Genomic DNA, 13,380 nt, shown 5'->3' on the forward strand with positions numbered 1-13,380 from the left:
GGCCGAGGAGGCCACATTTCGATGGGGGCGAAATGCGAAAACAGCCACATACTTAGATTTAGGCGCACGTTGAAGAACCCCAGGTGGTTGAAATTTCCGGAGTCCTCCACTACGGCGTGCCTCATAATCAGAAAGTGGTTTTGGCACGTTAAACCCCATAGTTTAATAAACCACAGAAGGCGTGCGTTTTGTTTTGTATTCCCCCAGCATTAATGGTTAGCAAACTAAGAAATTTGGAAAACTGGGTTTGATATATGGTACCCATCTTCGTTTGCTAGCATTAACGCTTGTGATTCGTCGCGTTCTAGTACTGCAAGAGAATTATTGTTACGCTTGCTTCCGTACTAGGCGAGTCCCGTTATAAGGGAAAATATTCCTAGACGACTATACCGACGTACGGAAGGACTTCTAGATGTGGCGTTTGCCGCTTCAGTTGACCATGGCTTAAACAAATGAATAGAACGTAAACGAGGAATCAGCCAGGCCTATTGCACAAACCACTTTAAATGGCTTGCAAGCCCTTCCTTAGCGACGAAGTACACTTTAATCTGGTGCATATTTAAGAGTGCAACGTTACAGTACTCATAGTTTTTCTCAGGGTTTCTGTCACTAAGGCTGCTCGTCGGGCATGTTCTTGTCGTATATTGCACGCGTGTCTACGTAGTTCTTGACAAAGCAATCGCTAGCACACTACATTGTTATTGACGAAGTAAATGTTACCACTGACGTCGTATGCGATTTAAACACTGTGAAAGGTTTAACGTTTTTCCGAACGCAGGAAAAATTCTTGTAACCATTTAAGCGCACATTAATTTGTGGCGTAAATTCGCGTTTACGGCGCTCAAAGGAAGGTACATTCTGTAACCTGCGAAATTGTCAACAATGACTTTAGAATGTGTTCTGCGATTTTCATCTTCGGATAAAGTGCCTTATCATCGAGACACCTTCTAGCAAGTGCACTGAACAATATCGGCTGGGACGTAGTCCCGTTACATACTATATATGTGAAACTTGTCGGCCAGATGTAGAAAAGAACGCCAATAATTACGTTTCAAAGGTCTGTCAAGTCATTATTGATAAGGTGTCTCCGGCAGAACAGGAACACTTGTGTTGAAACCAGCGATTCTGCGTGAAAAAGCAGCCGATCGGACTGCAAGTTTAACGAGACAACAAATGTTGCCTTTTGACGTGTTTATAAGCACTACTCCGAAACGACCCAATAAATCGAAGTGGTGGTGGCGTCGCTGTTTATACTGAAGCTTCGAGAGAATATGAAGTAATCTCAGGTTACACTAGTGTTACTAATGATTTCGAGAACCTAACACTAAAACGGAAGCTTGACATTATTGCCGTCGTTTATCGCCCCCCAAATGCGAATTGCGGTTAGTGTATTAGCTTGCTTGAAGAATTTTTGTACTTTATTTCAACAAATTGTCTGAAACTAGTTTGCGGTGGAGATTTTAAAATGAGTACACTCGAAACACATAACCTTGCTCAAGGTTTCAACAACACTATTTATCCAACAGGCTTCATGAACATAATCACTACGCCAACACAGATCAGGTAGTTACTTCATCCGCACTCGATTTGTTTATCACTAACACACAAACTACTGTAACGCATGCGGGAACCATAGCCTTAAGTATAAGTGATCACTGCCCAATCTTCGTGTTTTTCTTCCCCCCCCCCCCCGACACTCACAAAATTGCCGAAAAGACGTAATTAACATGCAGCATGTATGAAACAATGACTTACTTTCATTTAAACGTGATATCAGTGCTCAGGATTGATATTTTATATACAGGGCGAGGGATGTGAACGATGCATTTTCAAAGTTCATGCAATTTTTTTTTCAAATTTACGCTGTACACTTTCCGTTTATGTCTTTCAAACAATCCAAAAAGTAAGAAAGCCTTGAGCCACGCGAGCTCACAGAAAAATCATCAAAAAGAAAAATCGATTATTGCACACCTTCTTGCGTACCAGCACACCATGTGACTTGAAATATTTTAAATCTTTCAGAAATAGACTGAATGCCCAGCTTAGATCCGCCAAGATAACATATTATCAAGCACTGTTTTCTGACATTAGAACAAAATAACCCGAAGTTGCGTGGAAATTTGTTAAACAGGGTTCTTTGTCGAGAAAAAAAATCGAAAACACCCATAGCGCTAAGGCACCAGAACCGCGAAATTGCCCGCCAGTCAGGTGTTTGTTGGTTATTTTAACCGAGTATTTCTTAAACATGCTTTCCCAGATATCAACCTAGGGGTTATCAGACCGTCATTCAGTAGCCCTGCTGAAAGCTTTGCTTCACATGATACAAGTGAAGCTGAAATCTGCCGAACTTTTACAAGTGTAAAGAACAGCAAAGCTTTAGGTATAGATAACCTGCAAGTAAAACTTATAAAGTATGATATTGAATTACACCTGTGCTCGCTTACATATCCAATCTTGCTGTCCAATCAGGTCAATTAGCTGATCCAATCAAAAGATATAAGGTACCAATTATTTACAAAAGTGGCAATAAACACTAGGCAAAAAATTATAGGCCAATATCTGTGATACTCATTTTTTCGAAAGCCTTAGAAGAGATACTGTTTTCTCCATTAACCAACTTTTTTAACAAAATAAATCTCCTTTCCGACGCCTGGTTCGGTTTTAGGAAAGGGCTTTCTTCTAAAACAGCTTTGTTAAGATTATAAGAGAGCGTGCTGCAGCACATTGAAAGTAAATATATAACCCTAGCTGTTTTCATCGATTATATTAAGGCCTTCGATTCACTCAATTATATTGTACTTACACAAAAACTCTCAGATTACAGGGTTTGTGGCAAGCAGGTAGAATCATTCTGTTAATATTTAATAAACAAGACTCAGTGTGTGCGTGTTTATCGGTAATTACCATTCATCTACCCTCCTTGTAAAATGTGGCGTGCCCCAAGGCAGTACTTTAAGTCGTCTTTTGTTTACTTACACTCTAAAACAAAATTATAACATTTGGGTTGTATCTTGCCACACAACAATAAACGTCAACTGTCTTGTCCGCATTTCCTTTCTTCAACGCTGCGAGCCTGGTACTTCCCAGTACTTCCAATTCGGTTTCTGGGCAGCTGTCAAGCTGCTGACTGCAGCTTTTAACCCTAGTAACCATTCCAAACATGTTTGGTAAAAATAAAGAATTTGAAATACCGGAAGACTGCGCAGGTTAAAAATAAATAAAACGTAGCATAAAGAAAAATAACACGTTGAGTAGACGGGAACTTCAAAGGTAATGAAGATGGATCGGTTCTTCACGCAGGCTCGAGGAGGGAACTGATGTGCCTACGTCTACTTTCGGTGGAGCGTTTTCAAGTCAGGATGAAGATTTCACCGTTACGCCAGTGCCCCTCCAAGCTATTAATGGTAGGTGGACCACGTGATCACCACACTTGTGTCATGCTTTCTCACAGCACAGCGGTGTCAAGCGGCTTCACAATGACTTGCCAAGCAGACATTACGATACATTTTGCTTCCTTTTACAAAACGCAGATAAGCTGCAGATTTTCCTTGAAAAGGTGTAATCCTCTTAATACCATCCCTACCCGTAACTGTGTTGCTAAAGACAGCTAAGGCGTTTTTCAGCAGAATTAAAAGCAAAAATTCTGTGTCTGTGCGCGCACCTGTGTTTGCGAGTTTGCTGGTGTGATTATGTACGTGTGTGTGCATGTGTGTGTTTGCGTTGCGTGTGCGTGTGTGCTTTCTTGTGTTGATGCACGCGTATGTGCGTGGCGGAAGGGTGTATTTTGATTATAGAAGGATACCAACGTCGGCCGGATGACTGCGTCTGCCCGGCCGACGGGGCACTTCTGTTGTTCCTGTGACCTCAGGCCGGGTCATTATATTTCGCAACCGTCAGTACGTCCTCAAGTGCTCGTTAAATTTGTAACACATTGTTTTTGTTTTTCTCTCTCAGTATGCTAAGAGGTACTGCATGTGCGCTGGGGCGGCCACTGGAACACGTGAAATGTCGGCAGAATCACTTGCACGATGTATCGGAGGACACGGCTTTGAATCGCCATAGGCATTAACGTTCTCTTTCTATCTGTATAGGCGCGTAACGTCATGCACACCAACGCCTCCGTCACCTATCTAGCACATTTAGACCAGGGTATCAGCTTTCAGTCTGACACTGGAGATGAAGCAGTATTTGTGTGTCCTAGTCGTCCCGCACGCCGACCATAGCGACTTGAATATAACCAACAACTCTGGAATATCGCAAAATGGTTTGTTTTCTGAGTGAGACGAGATTTAGGGCCCAATAATAATTTGCGACAAAGAGAATTAGGCCCTGCCAGTGCTCAGATGTTATTCGGACGGTTGAAATTTCTTCAGCACGTGGAGGTCACGACGAGTGAGAATCCTGAAAAGCCTATTATGGGCCGCTGACGATCGGCGTCGGGTGGCATAAGCAAAAACGTAGCTTTCTGTGCACACTAGTATTCGGCGACACTCCTCAGTTATGAATTTACTCTCGCTCGCAGTGCGTGCGTTACCCAAGACGGTCTGGTTGCGAACTTCAGCCGCCGCGACACCCTCAGTATGGCGGCCTAAGTCCAAACATCTAAACCTGTGCGCCCATACGTGCGGCGGGCGTCACTGATAGGGAAACTAACAAACATCCTCACAATAATAAAAATTGCTAAGTTATTCTGTGAAAGCACTGCCTAACATCAACACACACTGTCTGGTCCGTGCGTACAGACATTACTGAAGCCGAATTCAGTCAATAATTAAAGCTGAATATGTTCCTATTTAACAGTCTTATAGAAGATCAGTACACGAAACACTGAAAATATTTGGAATGACTATACCAAATCTTTTCTGGAATATCGATGCTATTCCTGAAGTTTTCATTATGTGTCCAAATACCGCGCGCACCCGGTATAAGAGTGTACACTGCACCTTTCTATACGTACTTCTTTTTTTCTTGTGCTTTTGAATGAGATCCATAGCTGCCCACAAACTTGGTAATCATTCATGCCCTTTACCTTCACTGGCATGACACTTGATACAAAAACAAAACAAAGTCGACAGGAAAGGAAGCATTGCAGTTAAATTTTCAAAGAGCACAATGATATTGATTACTCCCTTACAGGGACAGTCCCGTTCGGACGTGGTTCGTCGTGCACCCAGCAATCTGACTGTGACGACGCCCTGGTCTGTCTGCCGTCCAACACCTGTGGCTGTCCGGAACTCGCACCCGTGATGTTGCAGGAAGCAGACGGCGTCGTCTGCGTCTCGGGTGCGTGTTAAGCCTATTTTTCCTTCTAAATCTTGTTCCACATAAGTACGGCTAAATAAGTGGAACATTTTTTTTGTAAGTCTCCCATTTAGCTAGCGCAACTTATGCGGAAGAATATACAGGGTGTTATTTAGCAGCAGTGGCATGAAGGATGGATGGATGGATGAATGGATGTTATGAGCGTCCCCTTCGGAACGGGGCGGTGGGTTGCGCCACCAAGCTCTTCCTCCACCCGTACTGTCTCCACCTAGAGGCGCTGCTTTATCGAGAGGAAGCTTCTGCGCAGGAACTCGTGCGTAGACACGTGGCAATTGTAGAAATGCCTGCATCGGACGACCTCTAAACTGATTTGAGTAACATTTGCTGACTCCATTGCTGTCACACCATCTTGTTTATAATAGTGAAACTTTTGTGAACGAGAGCAAAACTTGCAATATTTAAGAAAAAGAATAAGATCAGATCAGAATTGTAAACCTTGTTATTCTGAATAGATAATAGATATTGTAGTTTTGCGCATAGCTATACTTACAGATAACTTGTCGGACGTGACTGACATGATTTGTTACAGCTTTCACGAATGCACAAAAATATGAGATCAGTTACAAGAGGGTGCACATTCTTAATTTTGCCACTATAGAACAAGGGTGTGGTTTAGAGCTTTATTTGCAGCGGCATCCAACACCTCCCTTTCATATGTTCTATCAGCGGAGTTATGGAAGATTTGTAAGCTACGTTTTCATAGAAGCATATTTAGAAGTTATGTATCTTGCGTTATAATGCTGATACGTTTCGTATTTAGAGAATAAAACAATCATGGAATAAGTTTACTAAATGCTTGATTTAAAGCGCAAGAGAATAAGAATTTACCTCTTTCCTTTATATGTAAAGGCAACGTAATTAGTTAAACTGCATTTTAATGGGGGCACTATTGTTTGTAAAGTGTACTCGAAGGGAAGAATTGCTGGAAGCTCTAAGACAATGCTTTCTAAAAAATGCTTAGCCGTCAAATATTACATTCTCATTCATGCCTATGTACCTCGAATTTCAAAGAAGTGCCTATTCTGTATTTAGCACTTGACAATACGTGTAGGGGAAGTAGGCTTGAAGAGAACGTCCAAATTTAAAAAGAAAAGAGAGAGAGAGAGAGAGAGAGTGACGCACCATACAAAAACAACACACTGACATCCGACAGAGAGTTGTCGTACGCCGTAGTGCCTTGTCCCAAAGAAACAGTTTTTTGTCATCCCTCGGTAACCCATAATGGTAAAGCCTTTAGCGCCATCCAAAAAAACAGCGACGCGCTTTTGGCGCTTTTGCGCTAAAGACTTTGCCATTGTGCGTAAACCGTGCCAACTAGCCCAAGAATCAGCCTTCTTGATCCCTCGGTGTGTCGTACTGGTATAACAAAACCTGAGGACTTTAGGCAGCTACTTCTGTCAATACGACAAGGCAGGCGGCGTTGCGAGGGCTGGGTGTGAGATTCTCCTCGAGAATTTTGTGTCTCTGCGTGGCAGTAAAAATAGAGTTGACGTGCCGACAGCTGCGTGTTCCACGTGGGACATAAGTTCCTGCCGGTTCCATGAAAGATTTTTTTTTTTGTTCTTTAGCGGGGAATTCGCTCTGTAAGGTAACCAGCGTCGAACGGGCTGGTCACCGCTGAATGCGCCGGGTTGTACCTAGCTCATTCACCGATAATCGCAGCCTATTTCTAATGCCCGCGAGGCTCTCGGTGCAGCTTATCGCAGTTGTGCCGCCCGCGCGTAAGGCGCAGGCCATGCCGGGGTGCTGTTCTGGACGCGGTCAAATTTCGCCATGCTAGTGTTTTTAGCCAATCAGAGAGTTAGCTTTGTGAAATGGTTTTGTGACACTGCTGCATTCATTTTCAAGGAAATGTACCGTTATAAATGCATGATTTCCAAGTTATTATGCATGCGCACGGAAACCCCCATTACTTTCATGCATTTCTTGAAAATTACAGAGATAAAACGAAATAACGTGACTAGAACGTCTGAAGCTGCAAGCCACGAAGGTCAGATGAATGCATGTCCTATGCCCCTCATTCAGCCAGACTTCCATTAAGGGTACTTCTTTTTATAATAAACTTATCTCACTCTCTCTCTTCTAAGTAATTCTTAAAGGGAACTCTATTGGAGAGTGAACTGGATGATTAAAAAATATAGGCCTTTGGCTGCTGTACGGAGCTTCCAAGTGCATTCATATCATATGCCATGCAAATTCCATGTAAGTGTGGCATTGAGTGGTACGACATTCATGAGTAATCGGTGTGTACACCTTATCTGTAGAGTCTTTACTGTTGTCGGTGCAAAATATATGCCAATCTGTGCCGCGTCGGTGGCGTGACGTCAGCAGCCATTGGTAATCGAGTGCTGGTCGTTCGCCAATCAGTTCTGAACAGGAATATTGTGACGCAGCCCGGCGGCTGAGCGAGCCCTGTCTGACCGACACCGAGTGCAGGCACGGCAACGAACACGCACGGTGTCTGGATTCGACGTGCAGCTGCCAGTCCCGTTTCTACGCCTCCATCGACGGATCTCTCTGTTTGGCCGGTGAGGGGGGAACAGTTGCTGGCTGCTTGTTAAGAGCTCACTGTGGCACACGTTGGAAGGTTTCCGCAGATTGGGCTTTCCCGCTGCCCATCGAGCAGAGCCCCCGAGGAGGAGCTTCCCCACAAAGCCTCGGGCACGTCAGAACACGTTGCCTTCAGGCAGTGCCTTTTCCCTTGCCGGTTTTGTTCTACCAGGAACGTGTCTGGGAGTGTTTGCGCGTTTGTGGACTTGCATACTTTGCAGATTCTCTTGGCTCACGACATTCATCTCTCATTTTCTTTCTTTTTTTCTTTCTTTCTTACTTTCTTTCTCTCTCTCTTTCTTTCTTTCTTCCTTTCTCTCTTTCTTTCTTTCGAGTCAGTTGCGGACTCGAAAAGCTAAAACGCTGCAAATCCGTATCTGTGTAGCAGCCGCTCGTGTCACTGGCGACTGCTAGCAGCATAAAGATTTTATTAACACATTGGGTTATATATAAAAAAAGCACTGGTCAAGACAAAAGTTAATGGGCGTTTCGGAACGCACGTTTTTCCTGTTCGTGAGGACATCGAGCGAGACAACCGATGGGGGTGAGGCATTAGCGATAAAGTAATGCTGGTGGAAAGGGCGCAGTGATATATTAGTGGGCATGTTGGAAGCTTTCGGGAGGCTGGGAGCAGGCTCCGAGTGTCGAAACGTCGTGCCAGGTAATTTTGGCAGGTTGAGAAAGACGCTCCAAGACAATCGCAGAGCGCTCTTATCAGTTGTATAAGGAAAAAGGCGAGGAGCGTAGCCATGGAAGCAGCTCCTTGCTGGGCGAAACGGTGACGTGGAAGAAACAATGCGGCCAGTGCTGGTGATGGTGTATCGCCACATCTACGATGTCATTGTGAGCACTGGGATTTTGAACAAGTACGGCTTTCGAAACATCAATTAACTTTTAGCTTGATAAACGGCCGTAAGACTTTTTTTTCGTTTTTCTTTTTCTAACATGCTACCTGACCGAAACGAGTTTTCGCCTAACTCTTGACTCGGCGCTTAGGTTATTAGCATTTTCATTTTTGCTGACGCGTAACTATAAGTGCCGTCATTCTGACGAATAAATTATTTATTGATAGCTTACTATTGATATTCTACCCATCGCGGTGGCGTAGTGGCTATGGCATTCTGCTACTGACCACAAGCTGTGGGTTTAGGTTCCCGGATGAGGCGGCCGAGTTTCGATGGGAGCAAAATGCAAAGACGCTCGCGTAAACAACATTTATGTGCAGTTAGACAACTTCACATGGTCGAAAGCAATCCGTAGCTCTCCACTGGCGTGTCCCATAGCTGCAGTGTTGTCTTTTGGACGTTAAACCCCATAATTGAGTCAATCTCGTGTACTTAGGTTTAGGTGCGCCTTAAAGAACCCCAGTTGGTCCAAAATTCCGGAGTCCCCCACTATGGCTTGCCTCAGAATCATGAAAGTGGTTTTGGAACGTAAAACCCCATATTTTTAATAATTGAGTCGTTATAGACATTCTATACGCTTTCGCTTAGGTATGGAATGCGCTAAGACGCGACGCTCGCGTCTCGTTCGCTGCTGCAGATTACCTTGTACGGAGCCCGCTGCACACAGCTATCTTCCCGGCCGCGCTGCTGATTATCGGGTTCGTCGTCCTTGGAGGGCTCGGCTACCAGAGGTGCGCTCTCTTATACAACAACAATTGTTCGCTAAAATTTACAATTTATTTGTGCACCTATTAGCCTGGTGCATTTTCTACTGTTAGCCCCAAGTCCGTATGGCATGGCTTCTTCTGTGAAAGATGCCGAGAGTAGTGCATAATGCCGAGTGCTGCCTTTCTCCGGCTCGAGCCGTTTATGAAACGCTGTTTTCCGCAATACCGAGTTAACGAAAGTTGCTTAACGGCATTTCGGACGTCATTCTAATCGGTAACGCACGCACTTCAAATGAATACAGCGCTATTCTTCGTCAACTATTCGCAAAACATGTTTCAGTGGCCAAACATCACATCAGGTAACTCCTGTCGTATTTCGCGTCGCAGGCTGCACAAACCAAGGTGCGATAAGGCACGGCACGCGCAACAGCTGACGTCATTACCAAATAACATCGGCTACTCTGGTCGTGACCGGATGACTACTGACTTCTTCGACGGCAGCCTCGACGAGCACGAAGGTGATGCTAATAACTCAGTCTGGAGTTGGCTACGTTCTTTTTTGTCGAGCGTCACGATGAGACTGGCCAAGCGCCGCTGTCGATGGTCCTTTTCTGGCCGAAGTGGGTCATGCGCAAACTCCCCGAAGCGAACGCCGCTAGATCGGGTCGCAACCCAAAGTGAGTGCTCCAACCAGACCGGTCTTCCACCACAATCAAGCAGCGTACTCCCGCACGCGCCTTCCGGCACCACTGATGGCACATCACCACATTTCGTGCCCCCAGCGAGTATTGCTATGCAACGAACACATAACGCGGCTTCATCTGCAGTGAGCATGACTGCCTATCCAGACGCAAGAAGAGAAGGACGCATAGGGCCGCTCCCAAGGCCAAGAACAAGAATATCGACTGTGTCAACGAGCACGCTTATGCCTTGTAATACTGCGAAAACACGCGTCAACTGCAGTTCGTCTGCGGCGTCATCTAACTATGGAACGCCGACGAGTTTCTGGGTGGGCGACATGTCCAAACTGTGTGAACCAATCGAAGAAGGAACTGCCGATGAGGGCGATAACACCGCCATGTTCACGGAAAGCGAGCTTCGAGGCAGGGTTCACGGAAATTTCCGGTCGGAGGAGCTTGCCATGCCGATACCTACATGCCTTCGGCATGTCGTGTCGGACCGGGGCCGATATTTGGAGGTGATCTGCCCGGACAGCTATTCGGACGTCGCTCCAGAGAAACAGATAGGCTTTTCCTCGGGTTGCTGTTGCGGCCACAGCTGCCCCAACGTACACTTCTACGGGCCCTCCATCGAGTCATCGAGCAAGCTTTTCGGACGGTGCACAGAGTCTCGCTTGAGGTTGTCCTACGCCGAGCACAGTGCGCGAAAGAGCCTCGAGACGCTTTTCACCCGCAGTGAGCCGACGTGGCCTTGCGATCGCGTCGTTGGCAAAGACCCAGAACGCAAGGCCAGGACATGGGAAGCGTTAACTGCCTATGGCAGTGGAGCAAGGCCTAAGGAGATAAGGAAGCACTTTGTTTCCGCGCATATCGGGCATGGCCGACCGAGTCTTCCGATGACCGCCGACCGCAGGTCAACAAGTGGGGACGATTCCGGCCGCCGGTATGCGGGAGCCACGGGGTCGATTGCAGCGCTGTCAGTGGCTGCGGCGGGACGGCCATCTCACGTCCGCTCTTTGGCGTCACCTCTATCTACACCGAAGCGCGACTTTGGCAGCCCGGGAAGAAGCAGTGTATCACGTTCACCAGGGCCCATGTCGCTCACGGGCTGCTCCTGCCAGCGCGCTGCCCTGGTGCCGCAGGTCACCCAAGTGGCGCCGTTTAGTCGCCAATCGCAGACCCTTGATTCTGAGCGTGAGATCGCGGTTCGATGTGCCGGGCGGAAGGACAGCAGGGGTCCTGCCGTCTCGTCGAGGAATGCGCGCTGAGCCCGCTCCAACGTTCGCAACTTTCGCGGCCGGCTGATCGACGCATCGCACGATCTTAAAAGGTTAAGCTGTGGAAGATTATGATCCCACAGCCAGTGCTCTGTCGGGACAGATAGGGCAAGTATAAATTTCGTATGAAGATTGCTTTCCCCTAGTGTCATGACGCGTGCACCCGATGTTCCCGCGCTATTCGAGCCTTTTTAGAGGTGCATTGCAGAATAAAGTATATTAAATCGAAATAACTAGCCACATGCTTTAGAGTATAACAACTGCCATCGGGTTGCGTACTGCTTTCTAGGACTAACACATGGTGAAGGAAACAGGCAGTCGAAGAAAACATTGCCACTTGTAGGTGGGCTGGATGGAGAAAGCTTTTGTTTACATAAACAAAGCATCTGTAAAAAATAATCCTACGCAGTGTCGCGACCACTGCGAAGCGTGTTCTTTTTTAGACTGAAGTTTCAACTTTGGTATCTTGATGATCCAGAAATGAATCCAGAAGGCCTTTCGTTCGCTAAGGACCTTTTGCCACCTACCAACCGCCTTCGCTGATGTCATGTTTCCAATCATAATTTATCGGTACCTTGTCCTAATAGCCATTTTAATATACACATTGCTCCCGCTATAGCGGGAACTGCGGCCACAATCGCTTCACTATGAAATACAGTGTACAGTGTAGCATCTCCTAGAAAAGTTCACACTTTAGACAGAATGCTACAGAATATTGCAACCAATCTTGCTTGCGGAACTAGATTCTATGGGGGAGAGATTTAATCAATTTTCAAACATATCGATATAATTTACTTGACGTACTATATAATTGTCATCACACACTTCATATTAGTATTAAAGAAGTTCGCTTTCTTTGTTACATCAAAAAAATCTTGTACCATAGTGTATATACAAATTTCGGGAGTAGGCGTCGTGACTTTATGCCACATGATATTATTAAACGTAAAATTTGTACATAAAAGTGCCAATTTTCATGTGTCCTGGATTTAAGTTTACCTTCATATTTCTTGCGCGCTCATGGCTCATTTCCCCTAGACAGCGTACAATTTTGTGGGTTCTGTTGTACTGGTGTTGCCGCTATCATCATCATCATCATAATCATCATCATCATCATCATCATCATCAACAACAACAACAACAACAACAACAACAACAACAACAACGACGACGACGCCGACGCCGTCGTCATCTTTGTCATCATCATCATCATCAGCAGCAGCAGCATCACGCCAACACCACCAGCCTACATTTATATCCACTGTGAGACAAAGGTCTCTCCCAGCGATTTCAACTTGCGCCTGCAAACTTCTTCATTTCTGTCGTACTGTGTCCATAAACGTTTTCCTCTTCCTCTAATATAATATATCTAATATATAGCCTTCCTTTTTTTTCTTTTTGCTCTCTGCATGCATTTCATGTGCTCTTGGCGCTCTTTGATCCTGTCTGGCCCTTGCGCCACTGAGCACTATACATCATCATCATCACCTAATGTGCTGTATTTTTTAGTAATCTTCCAAATTACTCAGTACATTTTATCTTCTGTTGCTTACGCAACGATCGCTTAGAATTTCTTCAAATGCACAAGTTGGTGGTCAGTCTGGAATGACCTGCTTCGCACATGGGGCACGTTGTACTTGGAAGCCAAAGCGGGCTGGTTTACATGACGGTAGGTATGTACGTAAATAAACGCATTACCGTTACTGTGGTACATGCGTGTACGAAACGCCGAGTTGGAAAAAGCTAGAACGTAGCCCTCCCAGAAGTTAACTTCCACTGTATCGAATCGCTTTGCCATCGCATATTACGGGTTGCTCAATATAAATTTTATGGAATTTCTTTTAAAATAGACTGTTGCGGGTAACATAACTATTGTCTTTAAGGTGGAGTGTTCGCCGAGGCAGGTATTACTAGCACGAGAAATCAAAACACATAATCG

The sequence above is a fragment of the Dermacentor variabilis genome, chromosome 6 (assembly GCF_050947875.1).
Source record: "Dermacentor variabilis isolate Ectoservices chromosome 6, ASM5094787v1, whole genome shotgun sequence".
NCBI classification, from domain to species: Eukaryota; Metazoa; Arthropoda; class Arachnida; order Ixodida; family Ixodidae; genus Dermacentor; species Dermacentor variabilis.